Raw genomic sequence first — 26,026 nt, 5'->3', positions numbered from 1 at the left:
CACCCTCAGTCCATGATTCCCAGCAGGATAGGGGACCAGCAGCCTCAGCACTCTGGCCAGTCCCTCCCTCCCACATCCCCACTCCATTTTCCCCCTTCCTCAAAGTCTGTTAAGCTTCAGGAGGAAAAATAATAAAATAAATTAAAATAAAATAGAATAAAATAAAATAACCTATTTTGATAAGCTTTACATTTTGTTACTTTTTTGCCTCATTTGGATTCTGTTGTTTCCCTTACCCTACTACACAAAATGTGAAATCCTTCTAAGTACTAAAAAATGTGGCATCATCATAGGAAACAGACAGACTTTAGCAGGCTGTCTTCCACCTGGCTTGGACAAATGACTGCTGAAACTGAAGTAAATTCAGTATACAAGAGGATACAGAGAATACTGACCTCTGTAACATCACATGGGCATCGTCAACCTTATGTGACCCTGACCGTCTCTGGTAATTGAATCTGAGAAATAAATTTGATCTCCTCAGTGTTTATTTTTCCTGGACACTTTCCTAATGTATAGGAATCACCCCTATGCTTTCTACAAACAACGTAATTTCTGTGGTTTTTTTACACTTGCATTTTCTCTGCAGGCATTTTTAATTACATGCACTTCATTTCTTCCCTGCTGGTTAACACTTTCGCTTGGGAAGTGCAGTTCACCAACACTGCAAATATATACTTCCCTTTGCAAAGTTATGTTAAGTTTCTTATTAACATAGTTATCAGTTATACCACACAAAGTATTCGATATTTAATTATTCCATCTGTTAATTGCTCAAATTCATTACACTTAGTTTTACTATATTAATAAGCTGATCTAGCCAGCCAGTCAGGTTCCTATAAAAAGGAGATGTTATCACTAATAGCCTTCTTCCATCCATTGAAATATTCCTGACATTTTTGAAAGATGATATAGCTATTTATTATATGATTTTGTACTCCCACTGAAATATAATACAGATGTCCGGTGGCTATGGATCTGCCAAAATATACAAGACTTTGTCAACTCAAGGACATCAATAACTCCAGACTTTGAAGAAAATTTGAAAGTATTTTAACTACCTCTTCCAGTACTCTTCCTATTTCCTTTCAGAAACAAGGAATCTCCTTGCTCAGATATATGCTATTTAAACTCCTTTTTTAAACCACAATTTCACTCAAAATTTAAACTAAATGATTTATATTCATGAGTCCAGCATGAATCGCATTATCATTTTTCATGATGTAACAGGGTTACTACTTCTGGAGGTGTAGGATCAAAAGAAAACACACATTTTTGCTTATAAAAAGTGTGCTTTCTTTTGTTCATAGTTGCATAAAAAAAAAAACCAAAAAACCAACACTTGAAAATTTTCACTCTAGGACTCCAGTGAAGGAAGACAATAAACCCTGAAGTGTTACTTATAAATGTGTACTTTCTTCTATCAATAAGTATTTGAAGGTAGAGACACTTCTTGCATTAAGTAATGAGTAATACACATTTCTCAAAATGTGGTATTTCTTTATGTGAAATTTTTCTCAGAAATGTTTACAGAACTTGATGTATCTAAGTGGCAAAAAGATGTGGCTTACCTGATTAATTAACTTTTCACATTAGAAAAACAAGCAACCTAACTAAATATAACTCTTTTACCTTAGAAAAACAGGGTCACAGAAGACAGATGATACCAGCATGTTTTTATGGTCAGTATGCTCTGTTTCTTTGTAAATGCTAAATTACATCCAAATGGTAGACAGTGAAAGACCTCACCACAGACTTATGTAATTTGAAATAATTAACTATGTAGATTTATAAATAAATTTCCAGTTATTTATCCATCTAGGTATTTATATCTAGATCTATTTATGATCTAGATCTCTTTAAATATTTCTAGATCTATTTTTATCTATAGATATCCTATATATCTTAACTATCTGTAGACAAATAGACATAGATCAATAAATATATATAGATATTTATATATAAATAAAAAGAAGGCTACCTTATTATCAGATTCAAAACACAGAACACAGGTGTGTTCCTCAACCAGGGCATTCCATTGATATTTATTCGCTCACAATTTCAGCAATACTGTTTTAAAAGAAAATTAGATCTTCTGAGGAGAGTGTGAGTCAACATATTTTGAGAAACTTCTGTGTTAATATATGGCATTCTCTAGTTTTGTAGTAAGGTGAGTTCTCAGATTTCCTGACAATTACCTGAAGTAAATACACTATTGAAATTTAGCTATTAAATGTATTTAAACTTAACATATAGCACTGTCATTATACATGTATCTTCCAGTTTCTGTAAATGAAGCATAGTTTTCTACTGCTGCTAATAGCTCTCATTTAGTGACTGACAAGACAAAACTACTACTGAAGGTAGAAAAAATGCAATAAGTGATGTTGTCAGTGCCCCGAAGGTAAATGAATACTGCCTTTTCCATGGTTTGACCTTTAGGCTGATTATGGATATGGTTATCTTTGCCAGGAGCGCACAAGATAGATTAAACCAAACAGACTTTTTAATGCTGATTAATCCTGATGGAAGTAGGTTTGTTTAGTCCCAGGGAATGCAGCAAGAAGATTGGCCTTATCATCTGAGCAATTTTTAAAGTTGTCTTTGATGTGAGCTAGGAGGTGCTTGTGGTTTCTTAGGTCACAATGTGAGAAATGCCAGTTTGTGTTGATATTTAAAAATGGCTCTTGTTTTCATGTTTGTACATAATCCATGCAATGCAGGTTTTGAATGATACATCCAGATCATTAAAAAAAAAAAACAACCAAACACTGTTGAAAGACAAAGAAATATATATTTTTTTTTTTTTAAAAAGGACTCTGCCAGACTTGCTTGTCTTTAATCAAAGTTCTTCCTTTAATTAAAAACAGGTTGGAAGATGACTGGCAGTTGCACAAAGTACAGTAAAACTGATTCTGTGCCAAGCTGTCCTGAACAATGCAGGAAAAAAGCCTGCAGCCCTCGTGTTTCCTGTGTCTGTGACTGAACGATGGAGTTGCTGAGGTTAGGAAATGACTGAACTGGGGGAGCTGCATTATACCTTAAGCAGATTTAAATAAGCAGTTTGGGAGCCAGCCGATAGAAGACTAAATCAGTTTCGCATGAATCCTGTGCTCACCAGTGTAACAGTCCTTAGAGGGGCAAACAGTATGAAAGGAATACAACTAAAGGGAATAAGTCACAGGTGGAAAGGAAGAGGTGGCTGGAGCTGCAGGTGAAGCAGCACAAAGCCTACGGAAGGCCGGAAGAGATCAGCCGTCACCAGGAAGATCAGTAGCAATAGCAATGTGAGCAGTGTGTCAGCAGCAGCTGGGAGGTCGGTCTGGGGCCAAGGCAGATTTGAATGGCAGGGGACTAGTGCTGTCAGGTGGATGGACAAGGGGATGCAATCACAAGTTGTCTGCCACCTAGACTGATTGAAGGTAACACTGTGATGAAATGCAAGCCATATGGCCAAATTGTATTCTTATTTTGTCAGTAGTTGCACACATACAGTTCTACTGACAGGTGCCATATGAACGTAATGAAGCAGAGCACTGCTGGCCCCACATACATCCCATCAATGTGATTAGTAGTGCTCTTTGGGATGACATACTCATACAGAATTAAGTATTCTGTAGTAAATGTAATCTTGTTTCTTAGGTTCTTTATTTCCCCCTTCCCTGTTGAAATTTATTCTCATGTAGCTGAATCTTGTCTTCCTCTGTTCTCTTCTTCACCCCTCTACCCTTGCTCCCCTAAAATCTCTTGATATTTTCAGTTCTTCATCAGAAAATTAACTCTTTCTCCTGCTCTGCTTTCACCTCTGATGTCTTCATAAGACATATTTGTAGCCTTTCCTTTTCATACATATTTGCTGTCTTACTGTGGGTGTGAAAGGGATGAAATATAGCAGTAAGTTTTCCTGTGCAAACTGCTCAACCATCTTCGTTCAACTCACTGTGTCTATAGTATTAAAAAATCTCTTCAGTTGGTCTTTTTGTCACCCAGGAATTGACACATGCACGTATCTAAGAAAGCAATCCTTTCAGACTTAGGAGAGGAACTAAGTGGGAACTGCTCTAAATACTAAGAGGGATAAGTAAACACAGAAGCTCTGTAGAGTTAAGTATGGATACAGCACATGACTAAATAAGCCCGAAGAGGTAGATTTGGACTAAGTGAAAGAGGGGAGACATTTTTAAATCCTAGAGAAGGCAAAACCACAGTGCTACCTGTTTCTTTTTCTCTGTTCTAGTTGAAAGTGGTGGACCCTGAGCCAGGAGAAGGAAACTCACTATTTCTGGGACACCGGCTTGAAAGCAAGCCAGGAAATAACTAGTTAAATATTAGGTGGCCCAATCAAGACCACTACTGCAAATAGCAATTCTGATAGAAATGGCGTACGATACCCAGGGAAAATAATTTTTAATTTGAATTCAACAATATTTTTACTGAAAACCTGATTGAATGAGCGATACTCATTCTGAGTGAGACTCAGAATGTATAAAACTGTCATATATGTTCACTCAAAACACCTGGAATTTAAAGGACTAAATATATGCACAAATTTAAGCTATGGAAAAAGCATAGCCAAGAAGCATTGGCAAAGTAGATTGCCAAAGAACAAATAAATACAGAGAAGCTGCAGCCTGTTTTACAAATCATTCATGAGAGAAAAAAATGGCAACATTTTTTTATTGTGAATTGTTTCTTGGAATCTAATTAGAGTGATTTATGATGCTTGATGATTATTTAAAAGGCCAGTTAACAGTGCTCTAGAGGTTAGGCTTTTCATAAGCACAGTAGCTTGTATCCCCAAAGCTCTAAAACACGCCTTTGTGTATATCTTTCAGAGCTTTCCGTTCAAAATGTGATCCTGTATGCAGCCAAACTGCTTTCAACAGAGCCAGAGATTTCAGCAAAGTGAATTACATTGATGGAGTACTTTCTTCCTGGTGCTGTGTCAGCTGTTGTGTGTAGTTTGCACACGACATAGGTTTCAGTGCAGGTGGCTAGATGAGTGTTCATACTGGTAAGAACTAGTCTTCTGAGAGAGGATCTCATAAATACTTAAAAATATCTTAAGGGTGGATGTCACGAGGACGGAGCCAGACTATTCTCAGTGATGCCCAGCAACAGGACAAGGGGCAATGGGCACAAACTGAAACATAAGAGGTTTCAGTTGCATATGCGGAAGAACTTCTTTACTTTGAGGGTGATGGAGCACTGGAACAGGCTGCCCAGGGGAGTTGTGGAGTCTCCTTCTTTGGAGATACTCAAAACCCACCTGGACGATGTCCTGTGCAACCTGCTCTAGGTAAACCTGCCAACCATACCCTGGGCTGCATCAGTAGAAGGGTGGCCAGCAGCTCAAGGGAGGTGATTCTGCCCCTCTACTCTGCTCTGGTGAGACCTCACCTGGAGTACTGGGTCCAGTTCTGGAGCCCTCAGCACAAGAAGGACATGGAAGTGTTGGAGAGGGTCCAGAGGAGGGCCACAAAAATGATCCGAGGTCTGGAGCACCTCACCAGTCAGGACAGGCTGAGAGAGTTGGGCTTGTTCAGTCTGGAGAAAAGAAGGCTGTCGGGAGACCTGATTATGGCCTTTCAGTACCTAAAGGGGGCCTATAGGAAAGATGCGGACAATCTTATTAGTGGGGCCAGCTCTGACAGGACAAGGGGTAATGGTTTTAAACTAAAACAGGGTAGGTTTAGACTGGATATAAGGAAGAAACTCTTTACAATGAGGGTGGTGAAACACTGGAATGGGTTGCCCAGAGAGGTAGTGGAGGCCCCATCCCTGGAAACATTCAAGGCCAGGTTGGATGGGGCTCTGAGCAACGTGATCTAGTTACCAGTGTCCCTGCTCACTGCAGGGAGGTTGGACTAGATGACCTCTAGGGGTCCCTTCCAACCCAAAACATTCTATGATTCTATGATTTAGCAGGAGGGTTGGACTGGATGATCTCCCGAGGTCCCTTCCAACCCTTGCCATTCTGTGATTCTGTGTGATTCTGTGGTTCTGGTTATTGAGAATAGCAAAACGACAACTTTTCTCAGCAAAATACAGACAGAAGTTAATTAGGTTAATTTCATATGGCAACTAGAAGGTAAGAGGAAAGCGAAGGAGAAGTTGAAACAATTTACAGGTCTGGACAGCAAGGAGGAGCCTATCGAAAACATGGACTCTGTCACTATTTTCCTTTCAATTTAGTCAGTGGCAATAATATGAATTAGAAATGGGGAGTAAATGCATCTTTTCCTCATCCCTATTTCAGTTATAAGATTTCGTAATAAATGACTGCTGCCTTGTGCTCTGCGATATTAGTTTCTTTAGCTCTAACAGGTATTGAAGAGCAACTTCAATTTTGTGGGAGAATATGAAATGCTCAATGTTATAAAAATTGTTTCTTTAAAATGAGAGTTTGTTTTCTGTTTTGTGGGTGGTTGGGTTTTTTTTTCTGTACTGCTCACAGCTGACCCATCCTTGGGCATTCATCTGAGCATCTTGGCTACAGAGATGACTTTTTTCCCCTTTGTTGCATTCCTGTCATTCTCAGCCCTGAAGAAAATAAAAAGATCAGGAAAAACACTAACAGAACTTCAACTTCAGCAAATAAGCAAAAGAATGACAAATGCCTTATGACAACTAAGATCTTCCTTTTTTTAAGAACACAGTAGCTATACTTCAGGCATGAAGACTTGGCATGAAATTCAACATTTGGAAACACACTGAAGACAGGGTAGTTTTTTGTTTCCAAAAATAATTTAAGAAAAAAAAGGGGGGGGGGGGGTATTTACACAAAGATTTTAAAGGCTTGTTTCTTTTTTTGTCATCCATAGCATACAAGTGAAAAAAAAAAAAGTATTGTTTTGTTAATCCTAGATTAAAACCTAGTAACTGTACTTCATTTTTAAACACATGGTGAAAAGATTTCTCCCTGGTATCTACTAAACTATTAATTTCAATCATAGTATTAACAAAATGTAGTCTATGGTGAATTTTCAGATGACAAGTAAGAAAAACATTGTTAAGAGTAAAGCGTTCAAAACAGCATCACTATTTCTAGTAGTTGAATTCTAGAAATAATTTTTTTTTTTTTTCAGCTATGTATAAGGTGGGAAACTTGCATGGATATATTCACAAGCAAGCTGGCTTTGAAGACTCATTATATGAAAAATAATAAAACTGACATTTATCTTGATGTGTGTGATTGTACAGCTGACTTTAAGCTTCGTTTTATAATGGTGATAATACATATGGGAGTAACTCATTCCTCCAAGAGCATTACCGATTAATTAAAAGTTTTTCTGTAATAGCGCATTAACTGAACAAGAGTGGAATATACGAAAAAGTGAGATAACTCCATTCTACTGAACTGCATGTTCCAACTTTCTCAGCATTTCTGTATTCATGTTATGTATATAAAAATCAGCTATTTGCATTAATACGACATTCACATTTAAAGAATAAAGGTCACTGTCAGATATATGCTGTGTGTGGTGTTAGAAAATATGAAGAAAATCAAAGACCCAACACACTCTCTGGTGGTCTATGAACAAGTTTTAGGAGCATAAGGGCAATTGTATATAGACAGTTTTTTCAGCACATAAAATTGTTGGGAAATGGAATAAGTGACCAAACTGTCTTCTCTAATAATGCTAGTTTGCTTCAAATTAAAGCAAAAAGTTGAAAGATTGCTAAACCCAGTACCTTAGCAGTTCTACAGCTGTCCTCATGAGCAAGTTAGACTGAAAATATATACACAAAAAAATAAATTAAAAAAAAAAAAGGTAAACCAGGCAACAATTACAATATTTTTTAAAGTCAGACTCTTGAGCAAATTGAGCACTCTGAAAATGCAATCTGAATGAATACCCCACACTTTAAGTATAACAAGACACTTTTTTACATTATCTGCATATATTTTCTGCTTTTTTTCCTCACAGGAAGAGGTCAAAGGCTGACTGAAAGTACAGTCTGTTTGCAGCAGAAGTTACTAATTTGGTTCACAATGTAGAAATGGCTCTCATTTTTCCCCTGCACTGTTTAGATGGCAGAACACCAACCAGATTGCTGTTGAAAGTTAGCAGAATATTCGTGGATGGCAGCACTGCTGACCTAACTTTGAACCACAATTCTAAGGGAAAAGTTATAGCACTAGCAGGTAGAGAATTTCAGTTTAGTTCTGTATGAATCATTGAATCTAAAAGCAGGCACAGAAAGAACCTTCATGCTTTTTACTTATGACGATAAATCCTTCTGTACAAAAAAAAAAAAAAAGGTATTTTAACTGTTAGACAAACTAAACAGGTAAAATGGACAAGTATAAGAATTATATAGCTATTTTCAATATAATATGAAACATTAGCAAGTTTATCAAGCAAGTTTGATAACCATTAAAAAGTATGGAAGACAGTTAAAACTTATATTCACGTGTGCCATGCTGCTGACACTTTTTTACATGGGATGAGTTGATGTGTGTCTGTGTATATGCGTAGAATTTGTCTGAAAATTTAGTAAACTGAAGTTTAAGAGGAGGAGTTGGTAGAGAAGACATTTGAAGTGGAAGAATAATGTTTTAGACTGAATAATACTCATTTCACCACTAATTAGGATTTATGTCTACACGTATAAAAAAACTCAGCATTTTGTATTATTTATAACCATTTATTTGCATCATATGATTTCTTGTAGATTGGATTTTGTTAAAAACTTGAGTGATGTCAGAGCTGAAAGAGACAAATATGCGGTCCATGCTACAGACAGGTTACATTCTGATAAGTGTAGCTTGGACAAAATGAAAACAGAAATTGTAGTTCAAATTATATAAAAGTATTATATATTACTATATATTTATAACTTCAAAACAATCTATGTGTTTTAATGACTTCTCTCCAGGTGCATTTTATCTTTACAGAACACTTCAAAATCTTTTAAAAACAAAAAGTCAGAGATACCTCATAACAAAAGGCTGGTAGTCAATTATATGAAGGTTGTTATACTTTTAGTCGATGGGGGGTATTTACACAAAGATTTTAAAGGCTTGCTTCATTCTTTGTCATCCATAGCATACAAGTGAAAAAAAAAAAAGTATTGTTTTGTTAATCCTAGATTAAAACCTAGTAACTGTACTTCATTTTTAAACACATGGTGAAAAGATTTCTCCCTGGTATCTACTAAACTATTAATTTCAATCATAGTATTAACAAAATGTAGTCTATGGTGAATTTTCAGATGACAAGTAAGAAAAACATTGTTAAGAGTAAAGCGTTCAAAACAGCATCACTATTTCTAGTAGTTGAATTCTAGAAATAATTTTTTTTTTTTTTCAGCTATGTATAAGGTGGGAAACTTGCATGGATATATTCACAAGCAAGCTGGCTTTGAAGACTCATTATATGAAAAATAATAAAACTGACATTTATCTTGATGTGTGTGATTGTACAGCTGACTTTAAGCTTCGTTTTATAATGGTGATAATACATATGGGAGTAACTCATTCCTCCAAGAGCATTACCGATTAATTAAAAGTTTTTCTGTAATAGCGCATTAACTGAACAAGAGTGGAATATACGAAAAAGTGAGATAACTCCATTCTACTGAACTGCATGTTCCAACTTTCTCAGCATTTCTGTATTCATGTTATGTATATAAAAATCAGCTATTTGCATTAATACGACATTCACATTTAAAGAATAAAGGTCACTGTCAGATATATGCTGTGTGTGGTGTTAGAAAATATGAAGAAAATCAAAGACCCAACACACTCTCTGGTGGTCTATGAACAAGTTTTAGGAGCATAAGGGCAATTGTATATAGACAGTTTTTTCAGCACATAAAATTGTTGGGAAATGGAATAAGTGACCAAACTGTCTTCTCTAATAATGCTAGTTTGCTTCAAATTAAAGCAAAAAGTTGAAAGATTGCTAAACCCAGTACCTTAGCAGTTCTACAGCTGTCCTCATGAGCAAGTTAGACTGAAAATATATACACAAAAAAATAAATTAAAAAAAAAAAAGGTAAACCAGGCAACAATTACAATATTTTTTAAAGTCAGACTCTTGAGCAAATTGAGCACTCTGAAAATGCAATCTGAATGAATACCCCACACTTTAAGTATAACAAGACACTTTTTTACATTATCTGCATATATTTTCTGCTTTTTTTCCTCACAGGAAGAGGTCAAAGGCTGACTGAAAGTACAGTCTGTTTGCAGCAGAAGTTACTAATTTGGTTCACAATGTAGAAATGGCTCTCATTTTTCCCCTGCACTGTTTAGATGGCAGAACACCAACCAGATTGCTGTTGAAAGTTAGCAGAATATTCGTGGATGGCAGCACTGCTGACCTAACTTTGAACCACAATTCTAAGGGAAAAGTTATAGCACTAGCAGGTAGAGAATTTCAGTTTAGTTCTGTATGAATCATTGAATCTAAAAGCAGGCACAGAAAGAACCTTCATGCTTTTTACTTATGACGATAAATCCTTCTGTACAAAAAAAAAAAAAAAGGTATTTTAACTGTTAGACAAACTAAACAGGTAAAATGGACAAGTATAAGAATTATATAGCTATTTTCAATATAATATGAAACATTAGCAAGTTTATCAAGCAAGTTTGATAACCATTAAAAAGTATGGAAGACAGTTAAAACTTATATTCACGTGTGCCATGCTGCTGACACTTTTTTACATGGGATGAGTTGATGTGTGTCTGTGTATATGCGTAGAATTTGTCTGAAAATTTAGTAAACTGAAGTTTAAGAGGAGGAGTTGGTAGAGAAGACATTTGAAGTGGAAGAATAATGTTTTAGACTGAATAATACTCATTTCACCACTAATTAGGATTTATGTCTACACGTATAAAAAAACTCAGCATTTTGTATTATTTATAACCATTTATTTGCATCATATGATTTCTTGTAGATTGGATTTTGTTAAAAACTTGAGTGATGTCAGAGCTGAAAGAGACAAATATGCGGTCCATGCTACAGACAGGTTACATTCTGATAAGTGTAGCTTGGACAAAATGAAAACAGAAATTGTAGTTCAAATTATATAAAAGTATTATATATTACTATATATTTATAACTTCAAAACAATCTATGTGTTTTAATGACTTCTCTCCAGGTGCATTTTATCTTTACAGAACACTTCAAAATCTTTTAAAAACAAAAAGTCAGAGATACCTCATAACAAAAGGCTGGTAGTCAATTATATGAAGGTTGTTATACTTTTAGTCGATTAGGCCAATTTATGTGAAATGTATCTATCTATCTGATTCGTTTCTAGGAACAATGAGTGTCCCCAAGGAAGCTTAGTGACAGAAAATTTAGTATTAATGAAGGAGATTTAGAGAGCAGGGGGAAAAAAGAAACAATCCAAAGGAGGCTTGCAAAAAAGTCAGGAAATAAAGATATAAAGAGAAGGAGAGCTATCAACCATACAAGCTAATTCTGTTGTATTAACCATGGTTACTGGTTACTGGTCAATCCTTAACAGAATGTAACTGCGAAACGTAAATATGAGATGTGTTTGTGACTGCCTGAGTTCTTATGGATAATACAAAAGAGGCAGTGATCAATGTTATTTAACAGGAAATTATTAACTGCAGGGAGTAAATAAAGGTTATTTACAGTTTCTTGGACTCAGTAGAAAAATGGTACCTGACCATAGTGCACTTTGGCTAGGTTAGTGGCAGCTTCAGCTGCAGCTTCTCTGTGGGAAGGTTCCTATCAGGAACAGAATAAAATGATTGTCAACATCCAGCCATGGGATATAGGCAGAGCTGGACTGAATCTTAAAGTCATTCATAAGACTTCCATTGTATCACCTAAAAGAAATTTCTGACTGATCATGTGCCCCACTTCCCTGTTCACTAGGGCAAACAGCCAAACAATACTCCTACAGCCAGCAGACTGATCGGAAAGAAGTATAAAAGAGCACAAGTTTAAACATGTTGTAATCCTCATTCTACTATTGTTGTTATCATCATCATTATCATAATCATCAATTATTATTCTCATAAATTATTATTTTCAGGGTTTAATTTCATATTCACATTTGTGGAGGCTGAAATAGTAAAATGAAGCAGGAAGATTGCTAGGTAACAAAAGCAAAGTAATGAAGAGACAGTATACAGAAGTAAAGTTTAAGTATCCCCAAGGCAATGGATAAACAAAGTATTAAATTGGTTAAAAATTTGAATAGCATGGGTAATACTGAGATTTGAGGACTTCAATCACTAAACTGAGAAAATACAACATTGAATCTGAAGTGGAATATCAGAAACTGGTGGCCATAATAGTCTATGTCTTTTATACCTGAACTCTGTTAAAGTGTGTTTTCCCTTTGCTAATCTTTCATAGTACAAGCTAATAAGTCTTTTTCAGTGCTATTATTCAATTTTTTCCTCAACCAATGAAAGGGATAGTGGAAATGATCTGTCAAGAGGTACTCGGCTTCTCTCTCTCTGGTTCCTCATTAGATTTCCTTCATGTGCCATTTTACCTTATTGGATGAAGTTTGTTTTCACACATAATTTTTAAGAAACCCTCCTTGAAAGACCTTAGAACAGAAAAGCAGTTGTCACTGCTCTTGAGGTCATGAAATCACACAGCCTTTATATGATGTCAGGATCATACAGTTTCCAGAAAGGGGAAGAGAAGTAATGTTCGCTGTAGTGTTTCAGAGCACCCATCCTGAGGCTCATCATTGAACTCAGGGAGAATACTTGTCCTTGCTGTCAAATTCTTTGAAGAAGTCCATCTACCTTCTTTACATAATTAAAAACAAACAAACAAACTGAAAGAGTTTTTGGGAGGGGTGCAGATGAAAGTAAATAATTTTTACATTTACATTACTTCATAACAATTTCAAAACAAATTAATAACTTATACTTCTACCTAATGATGTGGCTTATTCTCTACTGGACTCCTTTGATAATTTTGAAGTCTTAAAAACCTAGATGTTTGTGATCAAGTTACTTCATGCATTGTGGACCACATATTTCCCTCACTTATTTTATTCATACTGTCAGCAACATTGCACTGATAAGAAAATCTTGGTGGAAGTAAGATGGATTTATGTGGCATAGGTGTCTCAATAGCTTGAAAAGAGAAAATAGAGATTGAGAATCATATTCTCAGGAATAAATTGGCATCTGCTGCTGCAGAGCTGGTAGATATCTCCCCTTTATTTCTGACACTTGACTAGACCTTGAAATAAAAAATAATGAGCACCTTTTCAGTTAAATGTTTGAAGGAGAATTTAAAGAGGAAGTGAGAACTGTGAATGCGAGGCTGACTAGAACAACGAAACTGAAAAGGAAAGAAACCCTTCAAACCCAAAACAGGGAGAAAGACACAATATAGGAAGGATAATAATATTTCTATATAGAAACCATGCATACACTTTCCTTACACTCCTTTACAGAAGAATAAGAAAGATTGGAATATTTTCCAGTGATAGAAAAAAGAGGAGGTATTGACAGCAGAAGAATAAGAAAGAAAACCATATTAGGAGACACAAACATTCCCTGTCACAGCAGTGGTAATGTGTTTGGGCTAAGCAGAAGGTATTAGTGAAGCCTGAAAGCTACTTGTGATGGAAGTCTTGAAAAACATGTAAATGTGTAAATGCATGGATCTTTCTTGTATTAATGAAGCTGTATGTTTTGCAACCATGATACAGTGGATGCCACCAAAAGGACTTGTTTGGGGTCCAAAATACTCTTGTGCATGGTTCAGTGTTTTGTTTCTGAGTTGCATTGTTGCATTGCTACCCCCATGTCCAATAAAGCCAATGTCAGCTGGCTCCTGCCACTGGCCAAGGCCAAGCCCATTAGCAATGATGGTAGCACCTCTGTGATAATGTATTTAAGAAGGGGAAAAAACTGTTGTACAACAGCAGCCGGAGGAGAGGATTGAGAATCTGTTAGAGAAACAATTCTGCAGACACCAAGGCCAGTGCAGCAGAAGAGGGAGGAGTTGCTCCAGGCACCAGAGCAGAGATTCCCCTGCAGCCCCTGGTGAAGACCATGGTGAGGCAGGCTGTCCCCCTGCAGCCCATGGATTCCCATGGCGGAGCAGATCTCCACCTGCAGCCCAGGGAGGACCCCAAGCCAGAGGAGACGGATGCACCCAAAGGAGGCTGTGACCCCGTGGGAAGCCCACACTGGAGCAGGCTCCTGGCAGGACCTGTGAACCGGTGGAGAGAGGAGTCCACACTGGAGAAGATTTGCTGGCAGGGCTAGTGACCCCACAGGGGACGCATGCTGGAGCCGTCTGTTCCTGAAGGACTGCACCCTGTGGAAGGGACACACACTGGAGCAGTTTGTGAAGAACTGCAGCCTGTGGGAAGGACTCACGCTGGAACAGTTCATGGAGGACTGTCTGCTGTGGAAGGGACCCCAGGCTGGAGCAGGGACAGAGTGTGAGAAGTTCCCCCCTGAGGGGGAAGGAGCAGCAGAAACAATGTGTGATGAACTGACTGTAACGTCCATTCCTCGTCCCCCTGTGCTGCTGGCAGGGAGGAGATAGAGAAAATCTGCAGTAAAGTTAAGCCTGAGAAGAAGGGAGAGGAGGGGGAAGGTGTTTTAAGATTTGGTTTTATTTCTCATTACCCTACTTTGATTTTATTGGTAATAAATTAATCTAACTTCTCCAAGTCAAGTCTGCTTTCCCGTGACAGTAACTGGTGAATGATCTCTCCCTGTCTTTGTCTCGACCCACAAGCTTTTCATTTTCTCTCCCCTGTGCAGCTGAGGAGGGGGAATACTAGAGCAGTTTTGGTGGGCACCTGGCATCTAGCCAGGGTCAACCCACAACATGAATAAAGGTTATTGTTTTATATATGCACTTCAAGCATAGTCAGAAAGACCATTTAGGAGCTAGTAACTGTCAATATCATCCAACTAAGTATGCTTGCATGAAGTTTACAAAACTAGCTCAGTGGCAATGGATCAGTAAACCATATTCTGTACCTGTGCATGACTACAGAATCTGTTCCTGGTTGTTGCATGTGAAGGGCTTCGGGTGAGCATCCCCTCTAATTTCCAAGCTCCTGAGTAGTACCTCCTGTTGTATGAAAATAAAAATTTATTTTACTGTTATCAGAACAAGTGTGAGGTGGTGTGATATTGGGGCATTCTGCATGTCACTCTTGCTAAGTAAGATTCTTAAAAGGAGCTAGTTTGTGAACAGGCCTGAACATGTTACCTTTTTTAATAACTATGAACTTACTGATTTAATATCATGGACTGTATTTTCCTGGTTTCTTAACATCAGGAACAGAAATATTTCTATTCAGAAATACTCACGTCTTTTGACCCACTTTTTGCTCAATAACTTTGATTGTGTCAGCATCGGCATTGCTAGTCATCAGGCTACCTTCCTGCTGCTCATGAGTCACCTGAAGTTTCTTTTTATTGTTTTTTTAGAAAAAATCATAGTTTGTTTCTACATGTGAACTTGTCTTTAATATGCTTAAAGACTGTAGGAAATGTCATTTATTTTATAAATATCTGTCTCTTAATTTTTGTGCAATTTGCTCAGTGTTCCCTGTTGTCTTTGGCAAAAGCTGTTAGCTATTCCCAGAGTTGCACTGACATTGTCAATGATGCTAGCACAAAACACCAACAAGGAAATAAAAATAACATGATTCTCCCTGTGTTTTAATTCAGTTGGAAATCAGGGAGGTAGTAGCAGGGTGGGAAATCAATGAATGCCAAATGGAAGAAGGCTACGCGGCTCAGAGAGGGAATATTTTGCAGTTTAATTGTAGGCATTAGGATTGAAGAGATTAAAATGTTAGGTACTGAAGAACTGAAATCGGTGGGAGTTAAGGGCAATAAGCACCTCCCTGAGCTATTCACCACCTCTTAAAATCAGACCACAAAACAGGGCTGATGCTTTAATTTGATCTGTCATGTTGCAGGAGAAGACAGCTCTATCAATACTGCATCATAAAATGAAATAACTGTACTTGCACCCTCAACACTTCCTAAAGCAGAGGAGTGCACTACTAGAAACTTACAGTTCTTAGTAGTATATGCTGAATTTTGTTGTTGTTGCTCTCCATGTTACTTTCATTTCAGAACTGCAACATCTTTAATCCCTCTGGTGATCAGTAATTTAGATTTATTTAAAATCTCCCTTTAACAGAGAAAAAACTAAAGATGGATGATAGCCAACATACAAATCTAAAATGTTATTTCATGCAAATATTTTGAGAAATCATTTGGTTCATCCTTTTTCTAATTGAACATTACACAATACTCACTACTTTTATAATTTTTTCATTTTCAAGTTCTTCAGAACTGAACCATGAAGTTTTAAATTACAAAAAAAAAAAAGGAGACTAATTCAGAAAGCCCTGTGCTTCTATAGTCTCTGTAAAGATTCTTTTTATCTGTCTTATTGTTAAATATAGTTTAAAGATGGAAAACAGTGATTTTCTAGGGAACTTATGGGTTTAGGGCTTTTCTGGGGGTGGGGGTGGGGGTGGGGATTTAGTTTTATTTTTAGCAAGGACTTGAAGTTCATCCCAAATTTTCAGAAGACTAGATCGACCTCACAGTTAGATTTCCCCAGCTTCTCTCCAACAAATACCATATACATTTAAATAAATAAATAAATAGATAAATAAATTAAAAAAAAAGTACATGTTCTGTTAAAGGTTTTACTAAAAAAATAGTAAAGTGAAGTGTAAATTATGGATATGTACTGGCTCAAGAGATTTCTCCAGAGATGATTGTAGTTACCCCTCCCAATTTTCTCCCAGGAATGCCTGAGGCACAACTCCTGCCTATTTTTCCAGGTCTCTGCAGAAAGCCCAGATATGTTTTTGCTCTGTTTGCCAGTTCATGGAGGACTGTCTGCTGTGGAAGGGACCCCAGGCTGGAGCAGGGACAGAGTGTGAGAAGTTCCCCCCTGAGGGGGAAGGAGCAGCAGAAACAATGTGTGATGAACTGACTGTAACGTCCATTCCTCGTCCCCCTGTGCTGCTGGCAGGGAGGAGATAGAGAAAATCTGCAGTAAAGTTAAGCCTGAGAAGAAGGGAGAGGAGGGGGAAGGTGTTTTAAGATTTGGTTTTATTTCTCATTACCCTACTTTGATTTTATTGGTAATAAATTAATCTAACTTCTCCAAGTCAAGTCTGCTTTCCCGTGACAGTAACTGGTGAATGATCTCTCCCTGTCTTTGTCTCGACCCACAAGCTTTTCATTTTCTCTCCCCTGTGCAGCTGAGGAGGGGGAATACTAGAGCAGTTTTGGTGGGCACCTGGCATCTAGCCAGGGTCAACCCACAACATGAATAAAGGTTATTGTTTTATATATGCACTTCAAGCATAGTCAGAAAGACCATTTAGGAGCTAGTAACTGTCAATATCATCCAACTAAGTATGCTTGCATGAAGTTTACAAAACTAGCTCAGTGGCAATGGATCAGTAAACCATATTCTGTACCTGTGCATGACTACAGAATCTGTTCCTGGTTGTTGCATGTGAAGGGCTTCGGGTGAGCATCCCCTCTAATTTCCAAGCTCCTGAGTAGTACCTCCTGTTGTATGAAAATAAAAATTTATTTTACTGTTATCAGAACAAGTGTGAGGTGGTGTGATATTGGGGCATTCTGCATGTCACTCTTGCTAAGTAAGATTCTTAAAAGGAGCTAGTTTGTGAACAGGCCTGAACATGTTACCTTTTTTAATAACTATGAACTTACTGATTTAATATCATGGACTGTATTTTCCTGGTTTCTTAACATCAGGAACAGAAATATTTCTATTCAGAAATACTCACGTCTTTTGACCCACTTTTTGCTCAATAACTTTGATTGTGTCAGCATCGGCATTGCTAGTCATCAGGCTACCTTCCTGCTGCTCATGAGTCACCTGAAGTTTCTTTTTATTGTTTTTTTAGAAAAAATCATAGTTTGTTTCTACATGTGAACTTGTCTTTAATATGCTTAAAGACTGTAGGAAATGTCATTTATTTTATAAATATCTGTCTCTTAATTTTTGTGCAATTTGCTCAGTGTTCCCTGTTGTCTTTGGCAAAAGCTGTTAGCTATTCCCAGAGTTGCACTGACATTGTCAATGATGCTAGCACAAAACACCAACAAGGAAATAAAAATAACATGATTCTCCCTGTGTTTTAATTCAGTTGGAAATCAGGGAGGTAGTAGCAGGGTGGGAAATCAATGAATGCCAAATGGAAGAAGGCTACGCGGCTCAGAGAGGGAATATTTTGCAGTTTAATTGTAGGCATTAGGATTGAAGAGATTAAAATGTTAGGTACTGAAGAACTGAAATCGGTGGGAGTTAAGGGCAATAAGCACCTCCCTGAGCTATTCACCACCTCTTAAAATCAGACCACAAAACAGGGCTGATGCTTTAATTTGATCTGTCATGTTGCAGGAGAAGACAGCTCTATCAATACTGCATCATAAAATGAAATAACTGTACTTGCACCCTCAACACTTCCTAAAGCAGAGGAGTGCACTACTAGAAACTTACAGTTCTTAGTAGTATATGCTGAATTTTGTTGTTGTTGCTCTCCATGTTACTTTCATTTCAGAACTGCAACATCTTTAATCCCTCTGGTGATCAGTAATTTAGATTTATTTAAAATCTCCCTTTAACAGAGAAAAAACTAAAGATGGATGATAGCCAACATACAAATCTAAAATGTTATTTCATGCAAATATTTTGAGAAATCATTTGGTTCATCCTTTTTCTAATTGAACATTACACAATACTCACTACTTTTATAATTTTTTCATTTTCAAGTTCTTCAGAACTGAACCATGAAGTTTTAAATTACAAAAAAAAAAAAGGAGACTAATTCAGAAAGCCCTGTGCTTCTATAGTCTCTGTAAAGATTCTTTTTATCTGTCTTATTGTTAAATATAGTTTAAAGATGGAAAACAGTGATTTTCTAGGGAACTTATGGGTTTAGGGCTTTTCTGGGGGTGGGGGTGGGGGTGGGGATTTAGTTTTATTTTTAGCAAGGACTTGAAGTTCATCCCAAATTTTCAGAAGACTAGATCGACCTCACAGTTAGATTTCCCCAGCTTCTCTCCAACAAATACCATATACATTTAAATAAATAAATAAATAGATAAATAAATTAAAAAAAAAGTACATGTTCTGTTAAAGGTTTTACTAAAAAAATAGTAAAGTGAAGTGTAAATTATGGATATGTACTGGCTCAAGAGATTTCTCCAGAGATGATTGTAGTTACCCCTCCCAATTTTCTCCCAGGAATGCCTGAGGCACAACTCCTGCCTATTTTTGCAGTTCTCTGCAGAAAGCCCAGATATGTTTTTGCTCTGTTTGCTGTAATGTTTTCAAGAATAATGGAACAGTAGGAAGTAACCTGACAGAATTGAGCATTGCAGGCCATTTAAAATACTTTCCTTGGTGGACAGAGAGTGATGTTGTAGTGGTAACATCTAAAGGAAAGAACAAAAAACCCATAAAAAAAAAAAAAAAAGACATCTTTTATAGTTTAGTTACAGTTGAAAGACAAGGCCTTCTTTGCAACAGAAAGAACAACTATTTTTATTTATTTTCCTTTCTTAAGGAAAATAGATTATTTTAAGATGTAAAACCAAAACATCCCTAGGTCCCAACTGTCATTGAAGTATAATGGGTACTAACACACTATACTAATATAGTATAGATACCAGTATATTTAGCAATAATGCCTTTAATTTTTACAAAATCAAAGGAAGTTGTTGCATCTGGTGGGACTGAGGTTATTTCCATTTGTTCTAATACAGTCTTCCTGAGGGACTTTTGGCTAAATTTTAGAATGCAAAAATCCCATACAGACTCTGCATACTTGCAGGCTTTGAAAAGCTGGATCCATTTTTCAAATTGAAAATTTGATATAGTTCTTTCTGTGTATTGGATTCCCATCTTCTTTCTTCTTTTGTCTATTTAGACTACATGTTCTTTGTGTCTCAGAATGCCTCATAACATGTAATAACTACTGAACCTTAAATAATAAGGGTTCTTTTTTATTATTTTATTATTTAGCCTTTTTTCTTTCTGAATGCTGGATATCTTAAGAAATTAAAATTAATTCATTACTAATTTTGAAATTTAGACATATGCTTGTTGGCTATTAAAGTTTCTTGAAGAAGTTGCCTTTTCTTAGCAGTAAACTATAGTGTTCCAAATATTTTCTAAGACATAGATACTACACTAGCCAGTATAATTTTTAAAGTATAACAATACACTTACAGGGGCATTTTTGCTTTAACATGGAAAAGAAAGCATCTATGATACAGAAGGAATTCTTCCACATTGCGTTCTTTTTGTCACAAGACACTCTCTCACATGTGTTTTTAGTGTTTTTTCTTTAGCCACAGCACATGTTACCTGCAGGCTGTACAACAATGCAGCTATTTGAGATATCAACCTGTAGAATGAATACAGAGTGACCATACCAGCTATTACAAAAACACTAAGAGACTGAGAGACAGAATAATCAAGACAAAGGAACACCACAAGAAGCAAATGAATTTTTATGCCTGAATTTGCCTCTGAGTTTCACGGAACCTTGTCCATATTTAGGCTTCCTTGAATAAAAGGTAGGAGAAATAGTAATTGACTAATACTATATTATTACAATAATATATGTAATGCAGTAATATTGTGCATTGAATTGAATAATGCATATTAAAATGTTTGAAAGAAGTTGGAAATGCAGAGACATTCAGACATACAAGGGGTCATTTTGGCCATCAAATTCCATCCATGATGACATACAGCCATGTAACACATAGTCTGGAAGTCAGTATTTTACATATTCCATAAATCAGGAAATATTCTCCTACATCCTGTGACAAGCTACTATTACATGCATATAAAACAGAAACAAAAACTATGACATGCTTCAGGAAGATAATAGGGATTTTTGTACCTGCATAAGGTGAGATCGTCCTAGGAAACAAGTATGTGCATAATCCTACAGGGAGATGCAAAATCCGGTAGTTCAACTGAGGAAGACACTGATTTCTTTTGATTTGTATTCTTAATATGTATGTGAGAAATTAACAGTTAAGCAGATAAAAGATTTCCCATGAACCCATGATAATTCCAACACAAATTATTTTGTTATCTCTCTCTGCAGTCAGTCTCCAGGGCTAAAGAACAGGGTGTAATATAATATAATATAAACAATATAATAGATACTGAAAACTGGACATTTATAAGGTTACCCAGATTTAAAAATGTTTCAAATGGTAGTAGTTCCAGTGATCTATTCAACCTTTCTTACTGTTAGTTTAGATTTTTTTCCTGAAGTTAAACCAACTCTCCCTTATTGTCATTTAATTTTCCTTCTCCTTCATTTCCTTCATTTTCCTATCTCCTTCACAACACCTTTTATATACTCTAAGACCACCATCATGTTTCTAAACCTAATAAACTATTTTCTTCAACCTTACCCATAGTTTTGCTTCCTGGATCTATTTTGACACTTTTTGTTATTTCATGGCTATCACCAATTGAATCAAACTAAGATGTGTAAAGCTGGAGATAGTATTCCAGCTGAGATGTTACTAGCACCTAGAAGAGAAAATTGTGACTTCAGGTTTTTTTGCAGGTAATAGTCCAGTTCCTATCTCATTAAGTTAAATGAGTTTTCATCATTAGTGTGGTATTTTTGATTAATTTGTGCTGTGACTGTAACCCTGTTCACCACCCTTTCAACAATTTCTGCAATGCTACTGCCTAGACAGGTTTTGCACACCCTGAGGCTGTGCAGCCACTTACATCTAATTGTGTGTAAAACTTTGTATTTTGCCTTACTAAATTACATCCTATTTTTCCACATAATTTCTCATATTTGCCAAGATTATTTAGATATATACTTCCATCCTGCAATATTTTTGCAGTGTGTCAGAACTTAGTTTCATTTGTGATTTTAATTATCAGGGTCCTTATTCCTTCACTCCAGTTACCCAGTGGTACCAGACTTACAGAACCCTATTTGATATATTCTAGTTCAAGAGAGTGCTACTCTCTGGAAAGCACTCTTGCCACTTAGGTGTTCACCTGATAACAGTCTCATCTTCCTAGTTTTCCTGTGAGAATCCCATATAAGAATGGCAAAAGCTTGCTGTAATGAAGATATGTGGTATCTAACACTTCCTTTCTATTCACAAAGTCTATTACCCTGTCATAGAAGGAAATTATTTTGGTTTGATATGATCCATCCTTAACAAATTCATGTTTGCTGTTACTCTTCTTTTTATCTGCCAGTTTGATAAATTTCTAAATTTATTTTAGACTGTTCTACTATTTCTCCAGGACTGAAGTTAACTGATAGGCCTATACTTTTCTGATTCCTTGTCTTTCTTACTTTTAAAGACAAATTGTCTGTGTTTTTCCAGTCCTCTGGAATTTCTTCAGTATCTAAAGATACTTGCTGACAGTTTTGAGATTTATTAACAACGTATCTTAGCATAAATACTTCATCAGCTCCCACTAATTTAAAGGGGAAGTAACATTTGTAAATATGATGTCTAATGTTTCTATTCCCTGTTGTAACCTGGGTTCATATTCCTCTATTAAAGATGTCAGTGACTTTTTTCATGAAGACTGAATTGGAAAAGGTATCAAATTGCTTCCCTTCATAAAGTCATTGGTTGATACTTTATATTACCCTTTCTCCTCTGTCCAGCAGTGAGACATTTAATTTCTTGGTTTTCCTCTTATAACAAGGTTTAGAATTATTGCTGTTTATTTATTTGCAAATGTTAAAGGTGTCACTGATCAGCAATAACCAATAGTGTTGGATTTTCAAAGCTGCAGTGCAAATCATTATATGCTTCTGATACAAAAGTAGTGTTAGAAGAAAAAGAAATGTAAAGTGCCATTTGAAAATCAAGATGACTTGTCAAGTGATTCCATTACCTGTATTTGCCAATGGTATCAGAATACCTATATGACTCTTCAAAGAATCATTCTGACTGGCAAAGAGGAATGTTATGTTCCCCAACACACTATGCATGTAGAGGCCTCTCAGAAAACCTGTAGATCACCCATACCTGGATGTCTGCTGATGTACAAGTATGTTTAATGCTATAGCAATGATGCACTTCCACTGCCTGGCACCTGTGGGCAAACATGATTTGAAAGTCATCCCCAGCTGCACCTTGGACCATGCTTCCATATTCACTTTCTATACCGACAGGAAATCCAGTTCTGAAGGCAGCTTTGAAATGCCCCTAGGCAGAATGTAGTGGTTTTCTTGAGAGTGTGTATGTGAAAACAAATATAGTGTGCATCGAATTAATAATATAGATTTATTTTTCTTTAAAAAGAATTATAGACAGAGGAGAGCAGCAGAGATTGTGTGCAGCCTGGCATGAAACTGAAATTAAATGTTCTTGCTGCAGGAATTATTTGTCTACTGTGAGGTGACCACCAACAACTGGTATTGCTGTTGCTAGGAGCTATCAAAAGAAATGTCACTCTTCACAGCAAGTGATGAAATTTGACATATGGCATCAAAGCATCATTAAAACTACACCTGCTGCAGAGAAGGTTGTGTCTTTCAGGAGAATTTCGAATAGAAAAGGTTATTCTGTGAATGCAAAAGGGTATGCCTTATTTTCATTATTTCTTAGTAGGTAATTAAGAAGCAGTAAAAATAGGAAAAATGGTCAGAAAAGGAATATGAAGGAACATCCAGACTTCTTGTTTATCAGTGTTTTATGGAGAAAAAAATAAGAAATTACCAACTGCATTTCTTTATAAAGTCTACAATAATAAATACAGTTGATGATGAACCATTAACTCACATAGCTGGAATGGTTCACTACCTTTTCTCAAAGATTCAGTACTGTATTCTTCAAAAACTGTTTTAAAAAAGCTTGTCCATTAGATTTGATAGCATTTTAAAGTATGAGTATTGCAGATTTTGGTTACAAGCCTGAAATAGTTTGAAGTTCTGTTTGTCATACACACATTGACCAATGTATAAGAAAATTACTGTGGATTTCAGAAATCAGCACTTCACTTTGAGTGGTCACTGAATTTACACTTTAGAAGAACTCTATTTCAAGGTAATAAAGATTTCTGTTGTAATTATATTTGTGATTTTATTCCCAAATTAGAATAATATTTTCATATCTTCTATATTTCAGCTCATACAGTTCTCACTCTTGTTTCAGATAAATAAATAAAAAACCACATAAAGCCTTGTTTTCTGTCCGTGAAGTTTTCTTGGGAGTTATTTCTGGATGTAAAAATACATAAAGAAAACATTGAAATAAAAATTTGAAGCTAAAAATTTGAATTTTCTGTAGAAAGGATTTTTATAAATTTGTGATGTGCCCTTACTGGGAAGACTGAAAAACAAAACAGGTTAAAAAATTTAAAAAAAAAAAAAAAAAAAAAGGAAAAGAAATCGTGATTCTGTGTATTATTCACATTTTTACCTCCTCTGCTCTGCAGCTCTCTATGGATTAGCTGTCTAGGGACTTCCAAACTGTGTTTTATTACTAGCTATGCCACAAGCTCATGGGTAGCTATGGCCAAATCATTGCCCCTGCATTTCATTTTGCCAGTCTGCAGAATAGTGGTAGTGTTACTAAAAAAGTGCAAGGTACTAACATTGGTATTTCATTTTCATTTATTTAAAGTAACGTATTTTGAACCTTTCCATAGAGAATGTTGCATATGTTGACTTCCGTTAATATATACATGCTATAGTCACCGAGGGACAATTCTTCAGATAACATTCCTATCCACAGCCCCACAAGTTAATAATGTTGAAACCAGTAAAACAGTTGATTTTCATGATTCTGATTTCTCACAAAGAAAACATTTTTTTTTTTCCATGAATCTGTCTCAAATGCTGGATTTCAGATAGTGACATTAAAAAAGGGGGAAAGGGAGGCCTAGATCGTAGAACTGATTCAGAGTCAGAGATTTCAAACTCAGTCTTTGGCTAGTACAGAAAATATTTCTACACATATCTTTTTACTGTACAGTCAAAATTTAGTTTTCACTACAGAGATGCAGGAAAATGACCTTTCATACTGTATGCATCCACTCACCAAAACTCTCCTCCATGTGATTAATAAAAGCTTCTCAGTGCTAGATTACGTGTGGGTTTGCTCTCTTGTAACTCAGACTTAATGAATAGCTACCTAAAAAAACAAACAAACAAAAAAAAACAAAAAAAAGAAAAGATAAAGGACTCTTAACATGTTCTGAAGTGGCTACTTGTTTTCACAATGTATGCACTACACACACAGGAGTAGCTCTATCAAAGTTTCTGTGCTTTGGTTGCGTAAGTTTTAAGATTGATACTGTCTTAATTCACCTAGTTCTTCAAAAGAAAAATGTTTTGTTCTGTTCTTCAGGAGACTAGAGAATAAGAAACAAGGTTTCTTAAATCTGAACAAGCTTATCAAAAAGCCAATATGATAGATATAAATCCAGTGAGGACACAGATGATTTTGTTATAGTGGTAATAAAGGGAAGTGTTAACTTGATCTTTGTCTTTTGAAGCAGGCAAGCATATAGATACAGAAAGTGATTTGTTAATCATACTCTTGAGCTAATTTACAATGAAGATGTGAACTTAAAATAAAAATGCATTTCAGAGACATGACTGGAATAGGAATGATATAGCTGGCAAAAGACCAGAAAAGCTTTTTCAAATAGCTTGAGAGAATGTGCTGTCTGGTTTGAATCCAGACATTAGGAGAATAGTATGTTAAAAGAATACATAAAACTCAAAATGCTGCATGTATTTTATGGTATTTCCTTCAGACAGCATTATTTCAAGGTCAGAATCAGCTACAGCCCAATAAATAAATAATCTTGAGCAACTGTAACTAATGTTACAGTTAATAAGGCTTTGGGAGCACAAGGACAGACCAGGAAATAAGTGATCAAATTCGGAAGTACTCTGCTACAGATACCAAGCAACTCAGGTAAAGGAGGAAGATTTTTAACTCCCGCTGCCCAGCAGTGTAAAGAGTTCCACAGAACCAAGTTCTGTTTGTTTATTC

This window comes from Egretta garzetta, unplaced genomic scaffold, assembly GCF_000687185.1.
Source record: "Egretta garzetta isolate BGI_Z169 unplaced genomic scaffold, ASM68718v1 scaffold126, whole genome shotgun sequence".
Taxonomy (NCBI): Eukaryota; Metazoa; Chordata; class Aves; order Pelecaniformes; family Ardeidae; genus Egretta; species Egretta garzetta.
Note: the sequence above shows the minus strand (reverse complement) of the source record.